Source organism: Delphinapterus leucas, chromosome 12 (genome assembly GCF_059928025.1).
Source record: "Delphinapterus leucas isolate spDelLeu-1000000601 "Yukka" chromosome 12, BTC_Dleu_Yukka2, whole genome shotgun sequence".
Classification (NCBI taxonomy): domain Eukaryota; kingdom Metazoa; phylum Chordata; class Mammalia; order Artiodactyla; family Monodontidae; genus Delphinapterus; species Delphinapterus leucas.
Genome location: NC_143140.1, coordinates 88,541,018 through 88,556,895, shown reverse-complemented (window position 1 = coordinate 88,556,895; position 15,878 = coordinate 88,541,018). Strand labels below are relative to the sequence as shown.

The window sequence follows — 15,878 nt, the reverse complement described above, 5'->3', positions numbered from 1 at the left end:
CAAGTGTACTAACATTTGCAGTATAGGCATCCCAGAAGGAGAAGAGAGATTGAAAGACACAGAAAATGTATTTGATGAGATTATGGCTGAAAACTTCCCTAACCTGAAGAAGGAAACAGTTACTTAGGTCCAGAAAGCACACCAAACAAAATGAACCCAAAGAGACCCCTACCAAGGTATATCATAATTAAAATGGCAAAAGTTAAAGGTACAGAGAAAATTTTGAAGGCAGCAAGAGAAAAACAAAGAGTCACATACCAGGGAACCCCCCATAAGGCAATCAGCTGATTTCTCAGCAGAAACTTTGCAGGCCAGAAGGGAGTGGCATGATATGTTTAAAGTGCTGAAACGGAAAACCTACAACCTAAGATACTCTACCCAGTAAGATTATCATGCAGAATTGAAGGAGAGAGAAAGAGTTTCCCAGACAAGCAAAAACTTAAAGTGTTCTTCACCACTAAACTGACCTTACAAGAAATGTTAGAAGGTCTTCATCATGTGAAAAAGAAACAACTATAACAAGAAATAAGAAAAAAATAGGGAAAAAAATCTCACTGGTAAAGGCAAATATACAGTAAAGGTAGTGGATCAACCACTTAAATAAGTAAGTATGAAAGTTATAAGACAAACTTTGTAAAATCGATAACTACAATGAACATTTAAGGGTAGACATGAAAATGTAAAATATGACATCAAAAACACAAAATGTGAGGGAGGGAGCGTAAAAATGTAGATCTTTTAGAATGTATTTGAACTTAAATGACTATCAGCTTAAAACAAGTAAATACAGTGTAGGTCAACATATATAAACTTCATGGTAACCACAAGTCAAAAATCTACAATAGATTCACAAGAATTAAAAAGAAAGGAGCCAAACATAACACTAAAGAAAATCATCAAACCACAAGGGAACAGACTAAAAGAAGAAAAGAACAGGGAAGAACTACAAAAAAACAACCAGAAAACAAGCAGTAAAATGGCAATATTACATATCTATCAATAATTATTGTAAATGTCAATGGACTAAATGCTCCAATCAAAAGACATAGAGTGACCAGAGGGTAGACAGCAGAAGCAAGAAGAACTACAATCCTGCAGCCTGTGGAACAAAAACCACATTCACAGAAAGACAAGATGAAAAGGCAGAGGGCTATGTACCAGATGAAGGAACAAGCTAAAACCCCAGAAAAACAACTAAATGAAGTGGAGATAGGCAACCTTCCAGAAAAAGAATTCAGAATAATGATAGGTAGATGGTCCAGGACCTCGGAAAAAGAATGGAGGCAAAGATCGAGAAGATGCAAGAAATGTTTAGCAAAGACCTAGAATAATTAAAGAACAAACAAACAGAGATGAACAATACAATAACTGAAATGAAAACTACACTAGAAGGAATCAATAGCAGAATAACTGAGGCAGAAGAATGGATAAGTGACCTGGAAGACAGAATGGTGGAATTCACTGCTGTGGAACAGAATAAAGAAAAAAGAATGAAGAGAAATGAAGACAGCCTAAGAGACTTCTGGGACAACATTAAATGCAACAACATTCGCATTATAGGGGTCTCAGAAGGAGAAGAGAGAGAGAAAGGGCCAGAGAAAATATTTGAAGAAATTATAGTTGAAAACTTCTGTAACATGGGAAAGGAAATAGCCACCCAAGTCCAGGAAGCGCAGCGAGTCCCATACAGGATAAACCCGAGGAGAAACACGCCGAGACACATAGTAATCAAATTTGCAAAAATTAAAGACAAAGAAAAATTCTTGAAAGCAGCAAGGGAAAAACGACAAATGACATACAACGGAGCTCCCATAAGGTTAACAGCTGATTTCTCAGCAGAAACTCTACAAGCCAGAAGGGAGTGGCATGATATACTTAAAGTGATGAAAGGGAAGAACCTACAACCAAGATTACTCTACCCGGCAAGGATCTCATTCAGATTTGATGGAGAAATCAAAAGCTTTACAGACAAGCAAAAGCTAAGAGAAGTCAGCACAACAAAACCAGCTCTACAACAAATGCTAAAGGAACTTCTCTAAGTGGGAAACACAAGAGAAGAAAAGGACCTACAAAAACAAACCCAAAACAATTGAGAAAATGGTCATAGGAACATACATATCGATAATTACCTTAAATGGGAATGGATTAAATGCTCCAACCAAAAGACACAGGCTTGCTGAATGGATACAAAAACAAGACCCATACATATGCTGTCTACATGAGACCCACTTCAGACCTAGGGACACATACAGACTGAAAGTGAGGGGATGGAAAATGATATCCTATGCAAATGGAAATCAAAAGAAAGCTGGAGTAGCAATACTCATATCAGATAAAATAGACTTTAAAATAAAGAATGTTACAAGAGACAAGGAAGGACACTACATAATGATCAAGGGATCAATCCAAGAAGGAGATGTAACAATTATAAATATATATGCACCCCACATAGGTGCATGCACCTCAATACATAAGGCGACTGCTAACAGCTATAAAAGAGGAAATCGACAGTGACACAATAATAGGGGGGATTTTAACACCTTACTTACACCAATGGACAGATCATCCAAAATGAAAGTAAATAAGGAAACAGAAGCTTTAAATGACACAATAGACCAGAGAGATTTAATTGATATTTGTAGGACATTCCATCCAAAAACAGCAGATAACACTTTCTTCTCAAGTGCACACGGAACCTTCTCCAGGATAGATCACAACTTGGGTCACAAATCAAGCCTCAGTAAATTTAAGAAAACTGAAATCATATCCAGCATCTTTTCTGACCACAATGCTATGAGATTAGAAATCAATTACAGGGAAAATAACGTAAAAAACACAAAAACATGGAGGCTAAACAATACGTTACTAAATAGCCAAAAGATCACTGAAGAAATCAAAAACTACCTACAGACAAATGACAATGAAAACACGACGATCCAAAACCTATGGGATGCAGCAAAAGCAGTTCTAAGAGGGAAGTTTATAGCTATACAAGCCCACCTCAAGAAAGAAGAAAAAATCTCAAATAAACAATCTAACCTTACACCTAAAGGAACTAGAGAAAGAAGAACAAACAAAACCCAAAGTTAGCAGAAGGAAAGAAATCATAAAGATCAGAGCAGAAATAAATGAAATAGAAACAAAGAAAACAATAACAAAGATCAATAAAACTAAAAGCTGGTTCTTTGAGAAGATAAACAAAATTGATAAACCATTAGCCAGACTCATCAACAAAAAGAGGGAGAGGACTCAAATCAATAAAATTAGAAATGAAAAAGGAGAAGTTACAACAGACACCACAGAAATAGAAAGCATCCTAAGAGACTACTACAAGCAACTCTATGCCAATAAAATGGACAACCTGGAAGAAATGGACAAATTCTTAGAAAGGTGTAACCTTCCAAGACTGAGCCAGGAAGAAATAGAGAATATGAACAGACCAATCACAAGTAATGAAATTGAAACTGTGATTAAAAATCTTCCAACAAACAAAAGCCCAGGACCAGACGGCTTCACAGGTGAATTCTATAAAACCTTTAGAGAAGAGCTAGCACCCATCCTTTTCAAATTCTTGCAAAAAATTGCAGAAGAAGGAAACTCCCAAACTCATTCTATGAGGCCACCATCACCCTGATACCAAAACCAGACAAAGATACTACAAAAAAAGAAAATTAGCAATATCACTCATGAATATAGATGCAAAAATCCTCAACAAACTACTAGCAAATAGAATCCAACAACACATTAAAAGGATCATACATCATGATCAAGTGGGATTTATCCCAGGGATGCAAGGATTCTTCAATATACACAAATCAATCGATGTGATACACCATATTAACAAATTGAAGAATAAAAACCATATGATCATCTCAATAGATGCAGAAAAAGCTTCTGACAAAATTCAACACCCATTTATGATAAAAACTCTCCAAAAAGTGGGCATAGAGAGAACCTACCTCAACATAATGAAGGCCATATGTGACAAACCCACAGCAAACATCATTCTCTCAACGGTGAAAAACTGAAAGCATTTCCTCTAAGATCAGGAACAAGACAAGGATGTCCACTCTCTCCACTAATATTCAACATAGTTTTGGAAGTCCTAGCCACGGCAATCAAAGAAGAAAAAGAAATAAAAGGAATCCAAATCGGAAAAGAAGAAGTAAAACTGTCATTGTTTGCAGATGACATGATACTATACATAGAGAATCCTAAAGATGCCACCAGAAAACTACTAGAGCTAATCAATGAATTTGGTAAAGTTGCAGGATACAAAATTAATGCACAGAAATCTCTTGCATTCCTATACACTAATGATGAACAATCTGAAAGAGAAATTAGTGAAACACTCCCATTTACCATTGCAACAAAATGAATAAAATACCTAGGAATTAACCTACCTAGGGAGACAAAAGACCCGTATGCAGAAAACTATAAGACACTGATGAAAGAAATTAAAGATGATATCAACAGATGGAGAGATATACCATGTTCTTGGATTGGAAGAATCAATATTGTCGAAATGACTATACTGCCCAAAGCAATGTACAGATTCAATGCAATCCCTATCAGATTACCAATGGCATTTTTTATGGAACTAGAACAAAAAATCTTAAAATTTGTATGGAAACACAAAAGACCCCGAATAGCCAAAGCAATCTTGAGAAAGAAAAACGGAGCTGAAGGAATCAGGCTCCCGGACTTCAGACTATACTACAAAGCTACAATAATCAAGACAGTACGGTACTGACACAAAAACAGAAATATTGATCAATGGAACAGGACAGAAAGCCCAGAGATAAACCCACGCACCTATGGTCAACTAATCAATGACAAAGGAGGCAAGGATATACAATGGAGAAAAGACAGCCTCTTCAATAAGTGGTGCTGGGAACACTGGACAGCTACACGTAAAAGAATGAAATTAGAACACTCCCTAACACCATACACAAAAATAAACTCAAAATGGATTCGAGACCTAAATGTAAGGCCAGACACTATAAAACTCTTAGAGGAAAACATAGGAAGAACTCTTTGACATAAATCACAGCAAGATCTTTTTTGATCTACCTCCTAGAGTAATGGAAATAAAAACAAAAATAAACAAATGGGACCTAATGAAACTTCAAAGCTTTTGCACAGCAAAGGAAACCATAAACAGGACCAAAAGACAACCCTCAAAATGGGAGAAGATATTTGCAAATGAATCAACGGACAAAGGATTAATCTCCAAAATATATCAACAGCTCATGCAGCTCAATATTGAAGAAACAAACAACCCAATCCAAAAATGGGCAGAAGACCTAAATAGACATTTCTCCAAAGAAGACATACAGATGGCCAAGAAGCACATGTAAAGCTGCTCAACATCACTAATTATTAGAGAAATGCAAATCAAAACTACAATGAGGTATCACCTCACACCAGTTAAAATGGGCATCAAAAGAAAATCTACAAACAACAAATTCTGGAGAGGGTGTGGAGAAAAGGGAACCCTCTTGCACTGTTGGTGGGAATGTAAATTGATACAGCCACTATGGAGAACAGTATGGAGGTTACTTAAAAAACTAAAAATAGAATTACCATATGATCCAGCAATCCCACTACTGGGCATATACCCAGAGAAAACCATAATTCAGAAAGACACATGCACCCGAATGTTCATTGCAGCACTATTTACAATAGCCAGGTCATGGAAGCAACCTAAATGCCCATTGACAGATGAATGGATAAAGAAGCTGTGGTACATATATACAATGGAATGCTACTCAGCCATATAAAGGAACGAAATTGGGTCATTTGTTGAGACGTGGATGGATCTAGAGAGTGTCATGCAGAGTGAAGTAAGTCAGAAAGAGAAAAACAAGTATCGTATATTAACGCATGTATGTGGAACCTAGAAAAGTGGTACAGATGAACTGGTTTGCAGGGCAGAAGTTGAGACACAAATGTAGAGAACAAATGTATGGACACCAAGGGGGGAAAAGCAGTGGGGGTGGGGTGGTGGTGTGATGAATTGGGAGATTGGGATTGACATGTATACACTGATGTGTATAAAATTGACCAATAAGAGCCTGCTTTATAAAACAATAAAATAAAATTCAAAAATTCAAAAAAATGAAGACATAGGGTGGCTCAATGGATTAAAAAAAAGACCCATCTATTTGCTGTCTACAAGAGACTCACTTTAGAGCTATAGACATACACTGACTGAAAGTGAGAGGATGGAAAAAAATATTCTATGCAAATGGAAATGAAAGCTGGGGTAGGAATACTCTCAGACAAAGTAGACTTTAAGAGTCTATAATAAAATACAAAGAAGGGCCCTGGTTTCCTTGCACTCATCCTGCACTCAGCACACTGGACTCTGGTGCAGTTTCCCAAGCTTAGCAGTCAGGCTCCGTCTGTCCCCCCGTCTTTGTGCAGGTGTCCCTCCAACTGTCTAAACCAGGTCATGTTTGCTCCTCAAGACCTGGTCAAGCACCAGGTCCTCTGGAAGTCACTCTGCACCCCTAACCCCCATGTCCTGTGCTTAAGGGCTACATCTTGTTCATTCTGCTCACAGAACCATCTCCTTATGTTTGTTGATTGATTAACCGAACCAACAAATAAGTGAATGAATAAATATACTACTTTATCAACTTGCCAACTTAAAGGCTTAGGAGGTTTTGCTTCATGGAGTATTCAAAGATTATGAGATTTCCTTGCGAGCTGAGTCTTTCTCTCCTGCACACCAGGAAAGAGCCTGTGGGAGTAGAAGGAAACCAGGGGAAGCGTGGAGGTTAGTGAAGGCAGAGGGAGCATGGGAAGTGGGCATGGAGCATGGGTTGAGGGGCCAGGGACAGTGCCCTGTCCAGGGCAGCCAGGCAGGGAGGGTGCCTGGGACTAGTGTGAGGAACTGGTCATTTTAGTGCTGTTGATGACTTGGATCTCCCTCCCTGTGCACAGGTGGATTCCTCTGGTGATAGAGGACAGACTCCACTGTAGTAACAGTTAGTACATGCACTCTCGATGGGGGGAAATCACAGAAACTTGTTCGTGGGAAGTAAAAAATCTTAGATTATTACAATGGTTTATGGCCTTCCAAAGGGCTTCAGTCCACGAGTAGAGGTACAGTATATATGAGGTATTAAAACTTTATGGGAGGGGGGCAATTTGGGGGAAAAAAAGGTCTAAAAATGCTTCTTGGGAGAAGGGTGGTAATGATAAGATAAGAAAAACTGGGCTAGTAGATGGTCTTGAGGTGAAAGAAGAGGGATTCTGGCCAGAGATACCGTGGAAAACTATGACCTTTTCTGCACAGGCTGAAGGTTTGTGGCTGAGGAGGTGAGCTGGGCTGAGATCAGCCTTTCGGTGGGTCTAGCCCTGAGCCTTGTGTACCTGCAGGAGGACCCTTTTAAATTTGCACATGGCAACTTCTATGCTCCTGGAGGCCCTCGTTCTGGCAGTCCTGCCTGCTCATGCTTGAGTCTGAGCTGGTGAGGTTGGAAGGTTCAGACTGAAATAAGAGCTGATTTATGGGTAGGTGAGCCAGGCAGGAATCTGATTCACAGAGGGCCCTGCACCACCGCTGGAATAAATCAGCAATGGGAGTCATTCCAAGGACGTGTGGGTCCTTCCGTCACTGGACACACATAGGTCCTGCTCCCCCAGGTGGAGAGTGCCTGGAAGGAGGTGGTGGTGTGAGGCTGAGGCAACACCCCCATGACACCAACCGTCCCTGTGTTTTTGTGATGTGAGGGTGTCCTAAGTCAAGGCCCGCGGAAGCTGCTGCACACATTGTTCTATTTACTGAGAACTGGTTGTATTGTCCTAAATCAAATCTCTTTGTTTGCCTTCTGGAATCATCTAAATCTGAAAGTCCCCAAAGAAACCTAAAGAGAGAAAAAGAACTGCAGAAAAGTGGGAAACTTGCCAATTTCCCCCCGCAAAACACTGACTCTGTGTTGGTCTGTGGAAATGAACTAGTCACAAACCTGTTTACATGTACATTTACAGTGATAGAAGATCAATCAATGAATATTGGCTTCAATAAATAAATGTCCAACAAACACTTAAAGACAATCTGTTTGATGGTGATGGATGCACACAGATATTTGTAACTTTGTGTTGTAATTACAGGATGATGACGTGTTGACATCCCTCTCCTTGAAATAGTGGGATGTCTGGAGCTGCTGGGCTCTGGGGACCGTGGAGGGCACGGGTGAGGTCAGGGCTGTGGGCTCTGCTCCATCCCACACCCACATCAAGCCACACCAGGGGCCAGCGGGTGACAAGCGTGGCTACGCTGGCACCGCCCCCCCCAACCCCCAACGAGGGAACCTCTCCAACTTTCAGCTGTGGTGAGGGCGGGTCAGTGAGGTAATTTTCACAGGAGACCAGCATACTTGATACCACAGACTGAGAAAGCTGTCTTTGCTCTCTTCTACAAATGGAAAAAGTTGGATTGTTTATTTTCTTGTGGTAAAGCTATTTAGTTCTGCTGGTGAGGGTGGAAACTCTCTCCCCTCGTTTCGCCCATTCAGGCGTGACACTCAGGCCGATGGTTGTCCGATGGCTGAGAAGGATTGTGGCCACAGTCATGTACATGGAATGAAGGCTGCCTCATCGTGGGGAGGGGCAGCGTATGGCAGGAAAAGAGGATCTCCTGTGTCAATATTCCAAAGAGGCAGCGTGGAAAATCAAAGAGCAGAAATTAGAGCAATAACGAAATGGTCCTTTCATTTTCATCTTCTGGGCAACCTCATTCTGGTCCCATCTCCTTCCTCAGCTTGGTGGGAAGATGAGTTACCTGTAACTGAGAGCTTATGGAGACAGTCTAGACCTTTCCGGGAACACAGATGGTGCCAATGTACTGGACCGTCATTGTCACCACCATCCCCCACCCCACCTCAGCCAAATAAAATAACTGGGTTGGAGGATAAACATATTTTCAGTTTTATTAGATAGTGCCAACTCTCTCTCCAGTGCAGTTGTTCAAAATTTACCCTCAGGATGGAATGAGAATTTTTATTTCTCCATATCCTTTCCAACTCTAGCTATTTTTGCTTCTTAAATTTTTGCTAGTTTCATGGTGAGGTGCTATGTCCTAGGTTTGATTTGGACTCTTGTAATTACCAATGGAGTTGAGCTTTTTTTTTTTTCTTTGTTTATTGGAGGTTTGGAAGGATCCTTGTTGGAAGGATCCTCTAGGGCTTGCCTAGTCATTGCCTTTGCATGTTTTTATTGGGTGTTTGCTTTTTTCTTACTGATTCGTAAGCTCTTTTTTAAATTGAAGCAAAGTTGATGTACAATATTCTATAAGTTACAGGTGTACAATATAGTGATTCACAGTTTTTAAAAGTTATACTCCATTTATAGTTATTATAGAATATTGGCTATATTCCTTGTATTGTACAATGTATCATTGTGGCTTATTTTATAGATAATAGTTTGGGATCCTCTACCTTTATTGTCCCTCCCCCCTTCCCTCTCCCCACTGGTAACCACTAGTTTGTTCTCTGTATCTGTGAGTCTGCTTCTTTTTTGTCATATTCACTAGTTTGTTGTATTTTTTTAGATTCCATGTATAAGTGATGTCATACAGTATTTGTCTTTGTCTGACTCATTTCAAATGACATAATACCCTACAGTTCTATCCACGTCGCTGCAAATGGCAAAACTTCATTCTTCTTTTATGGCTGAGTAGTAATCCACTGTGTGTGTGTTTGTGTGTGTGTGTGTGTGTGTGTGTGTGTGTATGCCACTTCTTCTTTATCCGTTCATCTGTTGATAGACACTGAGGTTGATTCCATATCTTGGCTATTGTAAATAATGCTACTAAGAACATTAGGGTACATGTATCTTTTCGAATTAGTGTTTTTGTTTTTTCTCGGATACATACCCAGGAGTGGAATTGCTGGGTCATATTTGAGAAATGTAAGTTTTAAAGAAGCATAGATTGGATATTAATCCTCAGTTTTTTCTATGTAGGACAAAGACTTTTTCCCAGTCTGTGACTTCTCTTTTAATTCTATTTATGGTATCTCCTGAAGAATTGTAGTTTTACATTTGATGGAGTCAAACATCGATATTCTCCTTTATTGTTTATGCTTTTTATGTCTTATTTAAGAGATTCCTACCTACCCCAAAGTCATAAATATATTCTTTTATACTTTTTACTAATAATTTTAAGCCATTTTCTTCTTGTCGTATTTGACTCTTAGATCAATCCGGTATTGGTTTTAGGCATATGCATCTAATTTAACTCTTCAGTATGGAAAGTCTGCTGCCCTATTACTATTTATTGGGTGGTTCTCCACTGGTTGGTAATGGCATCTTCATTATATACCAAGTTCCCATATAAATACAGGTCAATTTCTGGGCTCTCTATTCTGATTCATTGATCTTTTTATCAATTCTTGCACCAACACCAAACTGTTTTTTAAATGGGTTGTATTGAGGTGTAATTAACATACAGTACACTGCATGCATTTAGTTTTTAATTTCAAAAGTCTGACCTATACACTCATGAAGCCATCACTGCACTCAAGACAATGGCCATACCATCCCTGCAAAAGTTTCACTGTGGCCCTTGACAATCCCTCCTTTGTCCCTCTCTGACTCCGCATCCACAGGCCACCATTGATCTGCTCTCCATCACTATAGATTAGTTTGCATTTTCTAGAAACTTGTATCAACGAATCACACAGCATGTACTCTTTTGTATAATTTATTCCACTTGGCGTAATCATTTTGAGATTCCTCCACGCGGTTGTGTGTATCAAGCGTTCGCTCATTTTTATTACTGAGCACTATTGCATGGTACGGATATGCCACAGTTTGTGGATCCATTCAGTGATTTCCATTTGGATTGTTTCCAGGTTTCAGCTGTTACAAAGAATGCTGATATCAATATTTGCATGCAAGTTTGTATGGACATGTTTCCATTTCTCTTGGGTAAATAAATACCTAGGAGTGGACGGTCTGGGTCTTATTGTAGATGTGTGTCCAGCTCTTAAAGAAATGTCCCACCAGCAGCTGCCTCACACATCACCAGCACCTGACCTGGTCAAGCATTTTAACTTAGTGTATAGTGGCATCTCTTTTGATTTTAATTAACTTTTACCTAATGACTCAAGATGTTGACCATAATCATGATGTGGAGTGATAAGGGGGATGACAGAAGTAAGTGCAGAGTGCTATGGAAATAAAAGAGAGGAAGTGGCTAATTTATTGGGTGGGGTAAAACGGACAGGAAGCTGGGGACAGCTTCACAGAGGAGCAGACATGTTCACATGTCTGCATTCTTTTTTATTTCTTTCTTTTAGCTTTTTAAAATTGAAGTATAGTTGATTTACAATATTGTGTTAATTTCAGGTATACGGCAAAGTGATTCAGTTATACATATATATATATATATATTTTCAGATTCTTTTGCATTATAGATTGTTATAAGAAATTTAATATAGTTCCCTGTGCTATACAGCTAAAAGGAGTTAGGTTTTAAAAATAATAGATATTCTGGTCATAAAAGTATCCTGATTTTAGATGATTTTAAAAAATAAACAAAGACAAAAAGACAACCATTAACAACCATTTCTAAGATATTTTTAGGTGAGATATTTCTAGTTGTTTTTTTCTCCAACAAATGTGTTACATATTTGGGAACATAATGCTTTTTTACTTAGTGGTTTATGTTGACCATTTCCCCATGGCATTCAAATTCTTGAAAACCCCATTTATTACCATTACTTAATATCCCATCATGTATTTATAACCATTGGTCTATTTTTAGAAATCTAGGCTGTTTCTAACTTTTCCTCAGGTAATACATGAGTAAACGACTCTGCATTCCTTTTTTTTTTTTTAACATCTTTATTAGAGTATAATTGCTTTACAATGGTGTTAGTTTCTGCTTTATAGCAGAGTGAATCGGCTATACATATACATATACCCCATATCTCCTCCTTCTTGTGTCTTCCTCCCACCCTCCCTAGCCCACCCCTCTAGGTGGTCACAAAGCACCGAGCTGGACTCTGCATTCTTGGTACCTAAAAACTGACTCTGGCTTGGCCTGTGCTTTCTCAGGAATCTTCATTCAAACTACCATGTAGTGATTTAAAAACTTAAAAAAATTATAACTGGTAAAGAAAACAGAAGAGAGGAACCTGATATTCTGGAAGTCAAAAAACATCTGGGTGAGTGGGAATCGACCTGCAGAGAGACACAGCTGAAACCTAAGCAGGCAGAGAAGGAAGGCCAGGGGTCCTCTGTGCAGCAGGGCCCCTGAAAGGCTCAGGATCTGGAGACCAGGAACTTCTGAGGATGCAGGTGGGGCTGGGATGGGAGGGCTGGTTGAATGTCTGCAGAGGTATTTAGGTTCCTTCCCCAACCCATGCCATCGCAGAAGATGTTGGATCACACGCGCTCTGGACTCAGGACACCAGGCACATTTAAGGCTGGGGGTTACATGCTGGACAGTGAGATGCCTTAGAACCTTCTCCACCCATGTTCAGGATGCTGGCAACCAAGCTTATACGTCCTAAACAGGATATTGGAGGAGTTCTCTCTGGGGAAACTAAGCAGCCCAAGAGAAAACATGTTCATATACTGACAACCATATGTGTCAAATTAAAACTACACTCCAGCTTCTCTGTTGTGGAGTCCCCTGTCCACGAGTCCTGCCCATACACAGATATTCCAACCACTTCATTTGAGATTTACTCTTAAATAGGAAGAGGAGACAAAGATTACAAGACTTAGGGGAAAGTTTCCAACATTAAAGACATATCAGTAACAAACAAATGACAAAGACATAAACAGAAAAAAGGAACTTGAGGGAAATAGAGACACTATATGAAGAGCAGAAAACTCCCCCTCCCCCCAAGCCTTAATAACTGATAATTTTGAGAACACTAAAGAAGACATAGGCAGAAGTTCTTGCAGAGGATATCCCTTTTCAAATAAAAGGCAAAGCCTTACTAGGAAAGAGTTCTTTGTTCTTCCCCATTCTTTTTTCCTGGAATGTGGACACAAGGGTTGGAGGTACAGCAGCCATCTTTTGACCATGTAGATGAAAGTCACCAGCAAGGATGGTGAAATGGAGAGGTGGGAGCCTGGTTTCTGAAGAACCTTTTGAGATTATTCCTGCCTTGGAATGTCTACACCTGGGCTTCTTTTTGCGTGAATTAAATTCCTTACTTGTTTGTCACTGTAGAAAGGTTTTCTGTTATGTGAAAATGAACATAATCCTAATCCATTTAACAAACATACTGTTTAGAAATATGGAGAAGACACAGTTAAAAGAGTTGAAAGTAGTTAAGACTTGCGTTGGGGAAAAATGGGGTAGGGGACTGCTGTTTTTCTTTATTGTAAGCTTTATAGAACTATTTTTCTTAAAAAATTACATACAGGTCTAACTTTGAGAAAAAGAAAAATTAATTAAAAAAGAAAGAAATTTGGGGGAGGGGGGAGGGCATTCTGGGCTAATGGCATGAACAGAAGAGGCCACAGGAGGTTGGTGACACATAGGGAAGATTAAGGGATGAGAAAAGAAAGGGAAGCTGGAGGTAGACTTAAAAGTTTGGTGCACCAAGCTAGAAAATTTGGATAAAAAAATCTCCTAAATGTTAATGAGTTAAATAGTAGGCTGGTGGCCTGGAAAAGCTAATGTATCTAAGTCATTTATCTGCAAGGGAACTACCTGTTCTCTTGGCAGAGCAGAGGTACGGCCAATCCAATTTAATCAGTAAATCCAAAGGGGGTGACATTTGTACTATGTTTATGATTTTGGGGGGTATGATCTATTTCTTCTGTTTCAGAAAAGAGATAAGTAGGGAATTTGATGATCACTAAACACGGACAAAAAAATGTGAAATTTTATTATTAAGTTTAAGTGCCGAGAGCAAATGCATTAGATCTGCTATGGGCCCAGCACTATTAGCTGTGTGACACTGGGCAAGTTACTTAACTTGTCTGTGCTTCAGTTTCTTCATCTGTGAAATGTGATAATAATACCTAATTTAGAGGGTTGTCAGGGAATTTGATGAGTTAATAAATGTAAAGTTCTTAGAACAGTGCCTGGAACATATAATAAGTGCTATTTTAGAGTTTGCTAGTATTATGGGGCATTACTTGAATGTTAAATGATAAGAATACCTGGAAAAAATATTTAGGATTCAAATAATATGGCAAATAACAATATTTTATATATTTATTTGGCCGCGCTGCACGGCATGTGGGATCTTTGTTCCCTGACCAGGGATTGAACCCACCTCCCCTGCAGTGGAAACGCGGATTTTTAACCACTGGACCGCCGGTGGAGTCCCAACAGTATTTTAATATGTAGAAGAGGAATGAAAAATATATTACCTATGTTGGCAAATAGGAGAAAACATTTGAAAACAATCTAAGGAGTGTTAATAAAGAACAATTGGGTAAATTATCTGTGAACAATGGCCCAATATAATATGCCATTATAGATAACTGGCTTTGGATGGAAGAGAAAGAAAGTGGAGTGTGGGCTAAGCTATGGAACTTGAGTCAATGATATGATCTAAGTATTATAAAAGGCAAAAGCCACATTTGGACCTGGTAACAAACCCGGGCTGACTAGAAGAACATGCTTCATTATCCCATTTCCTTCTGGGCTGTTCTGGGCTGCAGCTAAAGAAGGCTATTCAGACTTTGTTTGTTGTTACATTTCCAAAAATCACATATTGCAGAAAGGAGAGCAGCAATCTCGACCTAAAGTTTGGAAAAAAGAGGAATGTGGAAAGCTGATGATAAGGACCCAAACCAGATTGATGCTGATTTAACGATCTGGGGCTCATGTTTGGAAGAGAGAGGCTTCGATTATTCTAATTAGTCCTGAACAGTGGAATAAGAAATCTCAGTGTAAAACCGCCAGCAGGGCGAATAGATATTAGACACCAGGAATAATCTAACCACAAGAATGAATGGGTCAGTGGGATGGTGGCCAGTGGAGACTGTGATGCTGGGAATATTACGGGTTCAGACAACCACCCCTCACGTCAGCTGTAGCACAGACATGAGCTCAAAGCTGCCCTGGGGGGCTTCCTTGGCGGCGCAGTGGTTGAGAGTCCGCCTGCCGATGCAGGGGACACGGGTTCGTGTCCCGGTCCGGGAAGATCCCACATGCCGCGGAGCGGATGGGCCCGTGAGCCATGGCCGCTGAGCCTGCGCGTCCGGAGCCTGTGCTCCGCAACGGGAGAGGCCACAGCAGTGAGAGGCCCGCGTACCGCAAAAAAAAAAAAAAAAAAAAAGCTGCCCTGGGAAAGGACTGTGGTCATAAGTCCTGCGAGCACCTGCCTGTCCTCGGCATTCCACTGGGTGCAGACTTCATTTACTATCCCTAAGCCAAGGACTGCCGAGGAGCATGGTGATGAAAGCCACACTCCTTGGTGGTGATAATTCCAACCTCCTTGGTCTTCCCAAATGTGCAATGAAAACCTTTTCCTCTTCATCTGTATTCATTCGATTTCGTGAGAAAACCATCGCGGGGTCACTGCCACTGCCCTTAACATGTGTGATCTATGCAAACTGGGAGGAAACAGGAAAAGCTGGTGTAGGGCTGGAAACAAAGTTAACTTGACCTGTGAAAGGGGCTTGTCACCCTGGCCAGTGTCTGTCCTGCAGTCAGATCAAACGTCGCCTTCTCAGAGGTGTCTTTCCTGCGCTCTCTTACTGAAGTAGACTCTGTTGGTTCATGGTAGTCTGCATGATATGTTTGATTCCTTATTCATCTCTGAATGTAAGTAAGACTCAGTGAGTCAGGTCATGGTCCTGACTCTTTAAAAGCCGCATCACTCAACACTTCAAGGGATGCCTGGCATTTAATAACTGTTTTTTTTTTTGAATGAACAAGAGGCAGC

General features: G+C 39.9%; 1 long non-coding RNA gene across 2 annotated transcripts in view; it reads left to right on the top strand.

Annotated features, from left to right (window-relative positions):
- Positions 1-15,878, top strand: part of LOC111167551 (uncharacterized) — a 63,344-nt gene that overhangs the window by 11,559 nt on the left and 35,907 nt on the right. The window lies entirely within an intron of this gene.